Genomic DNA, 13,057 nt, shown 5'->3' on the forward strand with positions numbered 1-13,057 from the left:
GCTCCTCCACATTCTTATTTGAAGCAAGTTAAGCAACATTTTTTATCATTTGTCATACATTTTTCTAGGCAAATTGAACATGATGAGCCTAAAAGTACACCAGTTGTTTACCAGACCTCATTTGCATCTGTGATAGGAAGCAAACCTGAAGAGGAACTTTTTGGTTGTTACTCTGTTTCGCTTTATTTTATTGTGTTTTATTTTTAAAGGACAGGAGGACAGAGGATGTATTAAAGAAACATTCTTCCCCAAATTAAATCAAATTCAGAAAACACGATGTCCAGCCGCAAAGGGGACCCCGGCACAGCCAGAAGAGAAAACTCCACAGCACTCCTTAGGTTTTCAAAAAGCCTTTACAAAAGTGGGAGGGAGGGGCACAGAATCAGAGCAGAAAAGCAGAGTGTCACTTGCTTGTAGCCACCACGTTAGCAAGTCAGGGGCTCAGAAGGAGCTGAGACTTGCAAAAAGTGCTCAGGAACAGCAGAAAGGGCTTTATGCAAATATGTTCTGCTCAGGAAGACTAGGGAAGGACAGGTCCAGTGCTTAGGGCAGAGGATGTAATGCTAGCAGGTGAGAGATACAAAGCAGTTACTCAACTCCTACTTAGCTTCCATCCTATCTCCAAGAAGGATCTTTAAGCTGGAAAGAGTATAAACATGGTGAAGAAGAAATTGCAGCCCTAGGTGCGAAGCTCCTTAGAAAATAAATACCTGGCCTCTCTAAATAAGCTCAGGTCTCCAGGCCCTGACAAATTACATGCCTGGGGACTGAAACAGCTTGTAGATTTAATCACAGAACCATTGTCAGTAATCTTTCAGGAATCTCTGGAGGGATGCCAAAGAAATAGTGATGGGCAGCTGTCCTAGTTGTGAAAAGGGAGACTACGTAGGTTCGGGAAAGTTTGCACTGTTCAGTTTAATTTTGATCCCAGCAAACCCTAACCTGGGTTATTAAAGAGTGAGATTATAATCATATCAAAAAGGAAGTGGTATTCTCAAGAAGCCAGTACAAATTCATGCAGAATAAACCACATCATACTGACATCATTTCATATTTTTTACATTTTTTTTGAAAGGTTACCAAAACTCACCGGATTATTCCAGAGGGAGCGAATCTTTCAGCAGGGCTTTTGACAAAGTTTCTCATGGTAAGATGAATAGATAAGGACCAGATGCTTTCCAGTTGAGTGAAGGTACAACCAGGCAAACCACGGCATCCAGAAAGCATTGCACGATTGAGCGAAGTCACCCAAGGAGAGGTAGATACAACAAGATGCCTCTGGTCCCTGTTTGGGACGGGTTCCGTTGAAAATCTTTCAGTGACATGCACTATATGCCAACATGTAAATATGGGCTGACACAAAATGAAATATAAATAATATGCTGCATGACAGAAACAGGATATGGTCTGCCTGAACAAGGAGCCAAAACAAACACAGTGGAATTTAATGGGGGGGGGGGGGAGGAGAGGAATGAAAGTTTTTCATTTTGATTTAAAGAAAACAACAACTCAGTTATTAAAACTGTTGACAATAGTTAATGTAAAGAAGTCTTGAGGACTTGAGCTCAAAAAGCTCAACATAAGCCAAAAGTTCTGACATGGCTACAAAAGACTAATGTTCATCAGGCAACAGAGAGGGAAGCATAGGGCGCTCCCCTGCCCCCCACCAGTCATGAGCATGCCATTGGGCCACTTCCCTCAGGGTCTCAGGGTTTGCCCTAGGCACTGGGTTTCTCCTTCATATTAAGCTTTGTGGGTCTTTGTCATTTTTTTTTTTAGTTATAAAATCAAAATATAATCATTAGAAACTTAGAAATGTAGAGAGGTAAAAAAAGAACATGAAAGCAATCTAGTTCTCTCATCAGTTGAGGATCACTACTGATTTCATTTTGGTGTGCATCCTTCAGATCTTTTTTAGTGTAAGGAGGAGGCAAAGGGGAGAAAGTTTTAAAAAGGGGAAAACGTACGGGCACCAGGGTGGCTCAGGCGGTTAAGTGTCCTACTGTTGATTTCGGCTCAAGTCATGATCTCATGGTTTGTGAGTTCGAGCCCCACGTCAGCTTCTGAGCTGACAGCATGGAGCCTGCTTAGGATTCTCTTTCCCTCTGCCCCTTCCCCCAGGATTGCATTGTCCCTACCCCCCCCCCCCCCCCGGCCCCCACCTCTCCCTCTCTCTCCCAAAATAAATAAAACTGTGGCTTATGTAGTTTTATATGGTTTTAAAAAGTAACGTCGTATCCTGAATTATCTCCCCAACTCATTATATATCCTTTAAAAACACAGCTTTAATAGTTACACATTCTATTATCATATGGATATGCCTTAATCTGTTTACATTGACTCATTTAGGTTGTTTACATTGTTTACATTGACTCATTTAAGCTGTTTCTTTTTAGAGGTGTGGCAGGGAGATGACACCAGATTTTAAAGGGGATACCGACAAAGCAGTGAGCAACTCAGGGTGGGCAGCAAATTAAGAGAAGGCTCTTGGAAACCTTGTCGTGAGAGGGGCAGTTAGAAAATGAGAATGTTTGTCCCAGGGAAGGGCAGACTGAGAGAACCCTGAAAGTTGTCTTCAAATCCTTGAAGAGCTGTCACAGGGGAGAGAGAGAGAATTAGTGCTGTGTTGCTCCAGAGGTTGAATGAAGAGAGTGGAAACAGGTTGGGGGGAGTCTGATCACAGCTCCATCTATCACGATTCCTGCTGCCTACCAATGGCCACCATGGGAAATGCTCAAGCTGAGGCAGGATGGCCACCCGGGGCAGGAATTTGTGGACCGGATTCCTCCATGGCGTGGGAGGCAGAAATAATAACCTCAAAGATTTCTTCCAACTGGAAGGTTTGGTGTTGCTTTCTAAGTAACAAAACTGCCCTTCGGTGACCTTGCTTGCATGAAGAATTTATGGCAGGTAAGGAGGACAGAAGTCGATGTCATTAATTTTACTGCCAGGGTGAGCACTGTAGCTCAGAGATACAATATACATCTTTGTGCTCTGTATTGGTTCTCATCTAGATAGCAGTTTACAGTCAACAATGTGTTTTTTATATACACCTTGTAATTTCATTCTTGTAACAGCTTTGCAAAGTAGGTGTTATCATTCTCCCACATTTAAAAACGAGAAAATTGAGGCCTAAAGTGCTCAAGTGACACAGCCCAATCCTCCAGCTCCTGTTCCCTGGTACTTTCCACGATAAGATGTCACTCCTCTGGTGTGAGTCCCTGGGCGGTCTTTTATGGGCTCCCATAGGAGGGTCTTTTGTCCTTTACACCGTGTGTATTTCATACCTAGGCTGCTAGATTTTAAAAACCCATTCGGGTAAGATTATATGTTATTTTTCTTTTTCCATGCCATCCTCCTGTTACTCAACGATGTCTCTAGAATGCAGATCCAACCATGTCAGCCCCCTGTTTAGATATCTCTAGTTTCCCTTTGTCTCCCACAGTGACTCCTAACCCAGTTGGGAGGGGACATTTTGGAATCTTAGCAGGAAATGAAGCATGGTTCAAAGCATCAGACATTATTTGAAAAGAAAAATTAAAGCTCTTGGCTCATAAATACATTTCCTGCTTGGTAGTGATATATAGGCAATACTATAGCCCTCAATCTTTTTGGGAGAGCATATTATTTTGAGAGTGCAGATGAGTGCATGGGATTTTAATTTTTATCAAAGGGACCAATAAGGTTTTAATGCTGCTGTTTGAGAAACACTGATGAAATAATGCCACCTCTTTCATGTATCAGATTTTTAAATACAGTCAGGCTTATGTCTGGGCTCTCTATCTTCTATCGGTCTAGGTTTCTATGTCGAAGCAATTCCATCTTTTTTTAAATTAATGTTTTAAAGTGTATTTATTTTTGAGACAGTCAGAGAGAGTATGAGTGGGAGAGGGATAGAGAGAGAAAGGAAAGAGAGAGAGAGAATCCCAAGCAGGCTCCATGCTCCTCATTGAGCCTGATGCAGGGCTCGATCCCACAACTGTGAGACCATGACCTGAGCTGAAATCAAGAGTCGGACTCTTAACCCACTGAGACACCCAGGAACCCCAAAGCAATTCCAGCTTAATTATTGTGACTTGATAGGATGTTTTGACAGGACAAGCGCCTCTAATGTTTTTCCCTCCAAAATTGTCTTAGCTATTCTTGGCCCTTTGTTCTTCCATATTAATTTTAGTATGAGTTTTTCAAGGTCCTTGAAAAAAAACCCCTCATTTTAATTTTGGTTGTCACTGCACTGAAATCATGGATTTAAACTGGGGGGAAAAGCTGACAAGCTAATGATATTGAGTCCTTCCATCCATTTATCCAGGTGTGGCAGGGTATGCTGGTCACCTACTCATTAGCGACATGCCCTACCCCATGCCTTTCTTGTTGGTAGAACAACAAGCCCCATGATAGAGGCTGCAGACAGGAGATGCTCTCCCAGCTCCCTTACTGGCAGGCATGACCTCAGGACGTCCTCCTGGGCAGTGGGGCATAAGGTGAAGATTTATGAGAAAGGTTTGATAATAATGGATGTGTGAAGAGATACTTCTACGTCCTTCAGAACAGGGCTATGTGAGGAAGACTTTGCACACAGACTAGAGTTAAGACATCTAACCTGCAACCCTGAGAAGACAAATCTGAGGATAAAAGCCTTGCTGGAGAGGACACAGCATAAAGATGGAAAGAGCTTGAGTGTTTGATGACATCTTGAGTGGCAGAATTAAACAACCCTGGACCTGCTTATGCTGGACTTCTTATGCAAAATAATAAACATTCTCTGATTTAAGACATTTTTGGTTGGGTATCTGTTACTAGCATGTGAAAGCATCCTGATGAATGTAACAGGCATTTTTTTTTCCATTTCCTTCAGTATTATTTCCTAATTTTTGCCACAGACACTTCTTACATTTTTGTGAATAAAACATTTTAAAAATTATATTTCTTATTATCTGCTACTGATGATGAGGTAGGCTACTGATTTGTTTGTTGGTCTTATATCCAGCCTTCGTGATCACTTTTATTAATTCCCAAAAGTTTGTCTAGAAAATCTCATACTATCATATCATCTGCAAGTAGGGACAGTTTTCCTTTTGCTTTTAAATTCTTGTGTCTATTACTTATTTTCTTTATCTTATTGTATTACTTAGGCTTTCAGTAAAGTATTGAGAAGGAGCAGTTACAGTAAGCAGTCCTGGCTCCTCTTGACTCTGATAGGAATCCTTATGAAGTTTTATATCTTAGGTCTCAGTGTGGCATGACTCCAGGGGACTCCATCACGTTACTCTGCCATTATGTGTGATTTTGTGATACATTTTTATAAATATTCCTCATTTGGCTAAGTTATTCCTTTTTGTATCAGTTTGCATTAGGCTTGGCTGCAAGTAACACAAGTCTAAATAGCAGTGGATTAAACAAGATAGAAATGTATTTCTCACATTCAAGGTGTCCAGAGGTAGTCCATTCAAATGGCACACAGCGAGCGCATCGCAGTCTGAGAGATTCTGGTTTCTACTTTCACATTCCACCATCTTCATGGGAAAGGTGGAAAAGCTTTTCCCAATAGGTGAAGAAAAAGCATTTAATAGAATTTATCACAGACATGGGGCGCCTGTGTAGCTCAGTCAATTAAGCGTCTGACTTCAGCCAGGTCATGATCTCATGGTTTGTGAGTTCGAGCCCCGTGTCAGGCTCTGTGCTGACAGCTCAGAGCCTGGATCCTGCTTTGGATTCTGTGTCTTGCCCTCTCTCTGCTCTTCCCCTGCTCATGCTCTGTCTCTCTCTCCTTCAAAATTAAACAAACATTTAAAAAATTTAAAAAAAAGAATTTGTCACAGACTTGTGATTTTTTTTTAAACCTTAACAAACTAGGACTAGAACATATGGCCAAGGTTGTTGACTTCATCCAGTATTTATTCTCCCCTTCTCCCATTGTAAAAATAAACTTCAACCTTTTCATCTGAATTTTCAAGTTTATTTGCATACATTTATCTATTTTCTCCCCATGGTTTGTTTACTCCATATCTTAATGTGGTATGCGTATGTTCTTTTTTTGTTCTTTTCTGTTGTACTTCTCAATATTGTTTATTTATGCCTTTTTTTCTTGGGTAGCCTTGCTAAATATTTTTCTTTTATTCAAAAAATCCAATCTTACTCATTGATCTTTTGATACAGTTTGTTTTCTAATTTATTGATCTCTCTTTTAGCTTTATTATCTCCTTCCTTCTGGTGTTTCTAGGCTTTTTCTGAGTTGAATTGATTGTACATTCATGTAATTTTCATCTTTCTTTTTATAAATTAATTGTAGGTTCTAATTGTACCTTTTTTTTTACATAGCCCTGATGAAAAGTTCAGAATCAGAATAAAGAATATCACACAAAACAATTCATGAAAATTAAATACAAATCCCTTAATGATTATGAAACAAAAGGATCTAAGCAATGGGTTTGAAGGGACTGAATATGTACCATTATGTAGCTCTATGTACAAAATTATACCTTTTAATTTCACTCTAGCTGCATCTTACGTTTATATGTGACCCTTTCATTTTTATTTAGTTTAAAATATTTTAGACTTTCCACTGTGATTTCCTCTTGAACCCAAAAACTATTTAGGAGAGCATTTTTAAGCTCCCAAACATGTTTGTTCCTTTGTTTGTTTTTAACTTAAAAAGAAAAAAACAAACCCTGGGGGGATTCCTAGGGAGTTCAGTCAGCTAAGCATCTGACTCTTGATCTCAGCTCAGGTCATGATCTCAGGGTTTGTGCGTTGAAGCTCCTCATTGGGCTCTGCTGATGGTGCAGAGCCTGTTTGGGGTTCTGTCTCTCCTTCTCTCTGCTCCTCCCCTGCTTGTGTTCTCTCTTTCTCTCTCTCTCTCTCTCTCTCTCTCTCTCTCTCTCTCTAAATAAACTCAAAAAAATCAAAAAAACAAAAAACAAAAAAGAACAAAACACCTGGGCACCTGGGTGGCTCAGTCAGTTAAGTGGCCAGCTTCAGCTCAAGTCATAATCTTCCGTTTTGCGGATTTGACCCCTGCGTCGGACTCTGTGCTGACAGCTCAGAGCCTGGAGCCTGCTTTGGATTCTAGGTCTCCCTCTCTGCCCCCCGCCCCCTGCTCTCACGCTTTGTCTCTCTCTCTCTCAAAAATAAATAATTAAAAAAAAACAAAAACAAAAACAAAACCTCCCCTCTGGCTTATAGGTGTCTAACTTAATCAAACAGTGATCAGAAAATATGTATAATTCATTTGTAAGTAGTGTGAATTATTATTATCCTTCTTTTGTCTTTTTTAAATTTGCTTTTTCCTTTTCTATGTGCTTTTAGATTGATAGCTTTTACCACTACTTTTTCTTCTGCTTATGGTATGCATTTCTATTCTTTAAAATATTATATTTATCCTTAAACAGTCAACAATAATATACTTTTTTAAAAAAATAACAAATCTCAAGGGTGCCTGGGTGACTCAGTCAGTTGAGCGTCCAACTTTGGCTCAGGTCATGATCTCACAGTTTGTGAGTTCAAACCCTGTGTCGGGCTCTGTGCTGACAGCTCAGAGCCTGGAGCCTGCTTCCGATTCTGTGTCTCCCTCTATCTCTCTGCCCCTCGCCTGCTTGTGCTCTAGCGCTTTCTCTCTCTCAAAAATAAATAAACATGAAAAAAAAATTTAATTAACAAATCTAAACTTTTTCAATATTTTTAAACTTTTTTCAATATTTTTATTCTCGTTCTGATAATACATAAAATTCATCTATAAAACTTCTTCCTCTTCCATTTTATTATTCTCTTGAACTCTACTTTCACTGTTTTATAAATAAAAAGTATTAATTTTATTGTCAGTAATTCACTATATTTAGTGACATATTTAATTAATTTCTGTATACTCGATTATTTTTCCATTTTCTTGTCAAAATATAACTTATAATAAGTTCTGCTAGTGAGGATTAGTTGGTGGCAAGATTTTAGCCTTTTCATTTCTGAAATGTTTCTATTTTATACTGTATTTTTAAAATTTTATACTGCATTTTGACTCGGTTAGCTGAATATAAATTTCCCTTAGCACTTTGAAGATACGATTCCTATATTTCTTGGCTTCTATTGCTACGGGTGGAAAGTTGAAGGCACAACTTCAGTCTAATTGTTAATCTTTCACAAGTAATCTATTTTTTCTTCTCTGGTAACTTTAAAGATTTTTCTTTTATTGAATTCGTTACACAGTTTCACTGTGATATAGATGTATCTTTATCCTGCTAGATACCCAAAGTGCACTTTTGATTTGAATTCTCATGCTTTCCTTTAATTCTGGAAAATTCTGAGCTACTCTCTTTCAAAAAATGGCTTCTCCATCACTCCTTCAAGTTTTCCTTTTGCTGGTACTCAAATTAGAGATGTGTGTTGCAACCTCTCATTTAATCTTCCATTCCTTTAACTATTCTCTTTAAAATTTTGTATTTCTTTGTTTTATTGTACTAAATCTGGGTGAATTTGTCAGCACTATCTTCTCATTTACTAATGATCTCTTAAACTGTGCCCAAAGGATTTATCCTGCCTATTCAGTTTCTTATTCCATTCAATAATATATTTTTAGGTTCCAAGATTTTCAGCAGATCATTTTTGCATACCTACATGTGGTGATTTGCAAAATGGCCTCAAATTCATCCCATTCCTACATGCATGTCCCTTTGCAATGTGACTTTGAGGTTCTCCTCATGAAAAAGTGGATTCTCTTTCTCCATCCTTGAATCTGGGATTAGCTCTGTGACTCTCTTTGACCAGGGGACATTGGCAAATATAATTCAAACAAGGGCTTGAGAAGAGCTTGTACACTGGAGCTTGTCCTTTTTTCTGGCTGCAGGAAAATGCTATCTCCGTGCGCAGAAGCCAGGACTGGCTTCCTAAAAGATGAGAAAGCACAGTAAGAGGCCACCTAGCTGTCCCAATGATTCCAGCTGAGGCCCCAAGTGTGCAAATAAGGCCATCCTGGACCATGCAGCTCCAGCTAAGCCAGTTCAGATCAGAACTGCCTACTCAACACAAAACCATAAGATACAACACAGGTTTGATTTTTGAGCCACTGAGTTTTGGGGCGGTTTGTGATGTAACCAAAGGTTATTGATACTAAATCTATCTAGTTCAATTTCTCCCTGTTATCTGTCACAACTTTTGCTCGTTGTAAATGTATCTAATTTCTTTTTAATATCTTTAATCATCTTACGTGAGTTCTTGTCAAATTGCTTCATAAATTGTTTTTTCACTGGAGTTACGGATTGATTTTGTTGATTGTCTCATTTCTACATACATTCTGGAAAGTTTGCAGACTCATTTTGCATGAGAGGATTTCTGTTTTGTTTGTTTTGATCTCTCTTGCACCCAATTGAGAAGTTTTGTGGATGCTTTCACCCAGGACCCTGCACTCTCGGTCCTTCACCAGTTTATAGTGATGTCGAGGGGCTCCCGCCCCACAGTGACAATGAGAGTATTACAGAGTCCGTCGCAGAACCTGGATCAGTTCCTAGTTAGGAGGTTGGGTCTTAGATCTTCCTTCCCTGGCCCCAGATCTTCTGAGAGAGTCAGACCCTGTCTCCAGGGAGTTAGCCTGCTACTATCATCTTGTGCATAGAGGCTCAGTCCTGGTTGCCCCCAAAGGAGTTAGGCTTCTTCCTGCTGCTGTCTGATTTGGACTTGGAGCCCCACAAGCCCATGGCTCCATCCACTCTCACTGCTCTGCAGTGATCCAGAAAGATACTGTTTTCTCGTATTTGAGTTTGGCTACATCTTATTATGTTTGCTTTTCTTTTTACACCTGCCGTTTATTGCTTTATGCTTAGAGAGCAGGGAAATATAAAATTAAGGAAAGCCAAATTAACAGGATATCCATTTCAGACAAGTTTCTCCCTAAAAATTGAAACATAAACTCCTTAGGCTGCCTTTCAACATCTTTTGCAATTCAGGTCCACCCCACTTCCACTGCCAGGCGTCCCACACTCCATTGACATGGGGTTTCCTGCTGTTCCCTGAACATTCATGCTCCTGTGCCTTTACACCTCTGTTCCTTCTGTCAGCATGGCCCTCCTGCCACACCTTTAACTTTAAGACCTTGATCAAAACTCATTTCAACTGGGAAGCTGGCTCCAGATCCTACAGGCTAAGCTATTTCTATTTCCTCTCTGCACAATGCACTCAATACATATAAACTGAATGAATGAATGGATGAATCATATGATAAGCAAGATTGAGTGAACACACAAGACATGTGACTTACTGCCATATTGCTACCTCTGTGGTCAGTTGTTTATCTAAGTGTCTGCTCTGAGCGACTGTGTAAGTAGGGGGAAAGCAGTGGACACAGTTTTTCCATGAAGGTTGTCTTGTATCATGGCCATTAAGTTAATTCTGCATGAAGCCAGTCAAGATAGCCTAATATACTTTTGTAAAAGTGTGGCCTTTACAACTATTAAAGCAAGACGATTAGGGACAAACCGTCTCATTTCCTTCCTCAATTTCACAGCATTCTTTTTTTTTTTTTAACGTTTATTTATTTTTGAGACAGAGAGAGACAGAGCATGAATGGGGGAGGGGCAGAGAGAGGGAGACACAGAATCTGAAACAGGCTCCAGGCTCTGAGCCATCAGCCCAGAGCCCTAGGCGGGGCTCGAACTCACGGACCGCGAGATCGTGACCTGAGCTGAAGTCGGACGCTTAATCGACTGAGCCACCCAGACGCCCCAACACAGCATTCTTTTAAAAAGAGAAGAGATGTTAGCATGAGCGCTGGGTTGGTTTTTTTTTTTTTTTTTTTCCATTTCAGGAATGTTAAAAATATGATGGAAAAAAGCTTAATTACTTCAAGGTCTAGTATGTTTAAATGCTTTAACATCTATAAAAGCCCAATTGTATCTTTCTATTCATTATGATTCTATCTCAGGAGAAGGGTTACATTTTTTTGGTCCCTTTTTGACAAGGAGAAGATAATTTATCAAGGAAAATGGCACCAAATGGCATGTTTTTTGAGCAAAAATATTTACTTAATTGTCCAACTTTTCTGGACTCCTTCAGGATACTGTTTCTTCCTCAGGAACAGAATGAAGGCTCTGTGACACGGAAAAAACAAAAAACAGTTTCAGTCTGGGTGCGGGATACTTGTACTTTCTTTTCCTCCAGCTCAGTTGCTCGGCTATGGCAAAAACAGAAATTCAACTGAGTAGCATTTTTGTTCTAAAAACATCTAAAATTCATCTTGAATCCGTATCTCTTCTGGGGAGAGAAACTAAATCCATTCTAACAAGTAATTAAGCAAACAAACAAAAACTCCCCTAAAACCACAGTCTCCTCTGGCACCTGTCTACGCCTGCTTCCTGCCTGCACCTCCGCCCCTGGAGCTTCTTTGGGAGCCACCTCCTTCTGCACGCGCCATCTCTCACCTGGCCCACTGTCACGGAGGGCTCACTCCGGGACACAGGGCTGAGTCACACCAAAGCTGCATGCGGGAACTGTGGGTAAGACAGCTGAGAACGAGAAGTGGTTGTCCCATGTCACGTTACAACTTTATTCCTGATTCCACTAGTCGTCCCAGCTTCCTGAGAACTCCAGATGAAATTTATTCGAGATTTCATATCCCTGGTAATTCGGGGGGGGGGGGGAAGCCTAAAATTTTTCTCCAAATCTCTATTTCCCAGCACATTCTTAATTCAGGCTCAAGGCTTTATTCATTCAATTTCACTTAACAAAAAGGCATTAACTACTTCCTCTGCTCTGTGCTGTATTTCCTATAGATATTGACTTTGAATTCATGGTAAGCCCTCAGAAAGGATTTAGAGTTTGGACAATTTAGAATTTTTTTTTGAAACATTTTATTTTTAAGTAGTCTCTACACCCAACACCGAGCTGAAACCCACCATCCCAAGATCAAGAGTCATGTTCCGCTGACTGAGCCAGCCAGGTGCCCCTAAACAATTTAGAATTCTGAATCAACTTCACCATCTACAAAAAGGATCCAAAGTTAATAAATTGTCTTTTCTACTTGTACAACCAACTATCTCACTGTACTTGAGCAATTATGGCATATCCCAGAGAAGGAGATAAGGGAGAGGGACGTGGGGAATTTTTTATTTACAGAAAAAGTATCTAGGGGTATCTTTTGGCTCATTGTCTTAATTTTTTATGCTAAGTATCTGTATGAATTTTTGCAAAGGAGAACAAGATTCACGATAGAGGTAAGTCAAACCATTATACTGTACACCTTAAACTTATCCAGGGATGCATGTCAATTATATCTCAATAGAATGGAAAAAAATAAAAGAACAAAAATTACAGAAAGAAGTACTGCTGAAGGAAAGGGTATCAGCCACAGTTCTTAGACATGTCATTGTGGTACATTTAGTTTCATCTCATTTCAAGTCCTGTATATGAGCACCTGCTAGGTGCTAGGCACTGCATTAATGTCGAGAGTAAGTTCTATTTCTGCCCAATAGAGATATAATGCAAGCTACACGTGTAATTTTAAAGTTGCTATAAGCCACGTTAAAACCATTACAAGGACATAGGTGAATGTGGTCTGGTCTGACCGACCTTCAGTCTCACCCTACCATTCCCACCCTCTGCCCCAGAACTTCAGCCTCCCAGGGCCACTAAGTTCCTCCTACAAGCCCGTCTGTTCCTCCTTGGGCCTTCCACTAGTTCCTGCCTCTGCCTGGTGGCTCCTCCCATGTTGTTGCCCCGAATTCTTGTCATCTGGTAGAGTAATGCAGTGATGGCTGATAGGAGCCTGGTGTCGATGCAGCCCTGGTCACGATGAAGGAGGGAACACTACTTTCATCCAGTCATAAAGAATGGAATCCAAATGGTGGAACTTTGGACTCCATGACAACAGGCTTTCATCTGGGAATGTGTAGACTGTTTTCACCGAGGAACTTGAAGCTAACAGGGTGGGTGACACCATAAACCCATTCTACCCTCTATCCGCTAAGCCATGTACCCTGGCACAGAGCTGCCATCTTCTCGAAGGAAAGAATGATTTTTCTAACTTCTACAAAGCCACTGTATTGGCCAGTGGCAGCTCTGTGCTGCAGGTGGAGGAGGA

At 40.3% G+C, this 13,057-nt stretch overlaps 1 long non-coding RNA gene across 1 annotated transcript; it reads right to left on the reverse strand.

Annotated features, from left to right (window-relative positions):
• Positions 1-10,979: 10,979 nt before the first annotated feature.
• LOC132660382 (uncharacterized) lies at positions 10,980-12,787 on the reverse strand. The gene is made up of 3 exons (XR_009601745.2): positions 12,662-12,787; positions 11,400-11,483; positions 10,980-11,069 (listed from the first exon to the last, which is right to left on the reverse strand). It is a non-coding gene; the product is annotated as an uncharacterized LOC132660382 (long non-coding RNA).
• Between the last annotated feature and the right edge of the window lie 270 nt (positions 12,788-13,057).

This window comes from Panthera onca, chromosome B4 (genome assembly GCF_046562875.1).
Source record: "Panthera onca isolate mPanOnc1 chromosome B4, mPanOnc1 haplotype 2, whole genome shotgun sequence".
Classification (NCBI taxonomy): domain Eukaryota; kingdom Metazoa; phylum Chordata; class Mammalia; order Carnivora; family Felidae; genus Panthera; species Panthera onca.